Source organism: Pyrgilauda ruficollis, unplaced genomic scaffold (genome assembly GCF_017590135.1).
Source record: "Pyrgilauda ruficollis isolate IOZ18807 unplaced genomic scaffold, ASM1759013v1 scaffold186, whole genome shotgun sequence".
Classification (NCBI taxonomy): Eukaryota; Metazoa; Chordata; class Aves; order Passeriformes; family Passeridae; genus Pyrgilauda; species Pyrgilauda ruficollis.
In genome coordinates, this window is record NW_024517651.1 from 599,776 (window position 1) to 599,977 (window position 202).

The 202-nt window shown below is 86.6% G+C and overlaps 1 protein-coding gene across 3 annotated transcripts in view; it reads left to right on the forward strand.

Moving 5' to 3' along the window:
* The first annotated feature begins 10 nt into the window (after positions 1-10).
* The window catches only part of CTDSPL2 (CTD small phosphatase like 2), a 30,287-nt gene continuing 30,095 nt past the window's right edge, over positions 11-202 (forward strand). For all 3 annotated transcript variants that reach the window (XM_041464992.1, XM_041464993.1, XM_041464994.1), the window contains exon 1: positions 11-68. The gene's annotated coding sequence lies outside the window, so the exon portion shown is untranslated. The remainder of the gene's footprint in view (positions 69-202) is intronic.

Consider the following 202-nt stretch of genomic DNA (forward strand, 5'->3'; position numbering starts at 1 on the left):
CCCGCCCGGCCGCCCGCCCGCCCGCAGCGCGGCCCCGCGGCGCCGCTCCCCGGCCCCCGCTCCCGCAGGTGAGTGACGCGGCGGACCCGCGCGGGTCCCAGCCCGGGATCAGGTGGGGGCGCGGGGTGGCCGCTCCGAGTGACCGGCGGGATGTCCCCTCGGGGCCTGCCCGCGGCGGGCCCGCTGCCCGCCGACGCGCCGC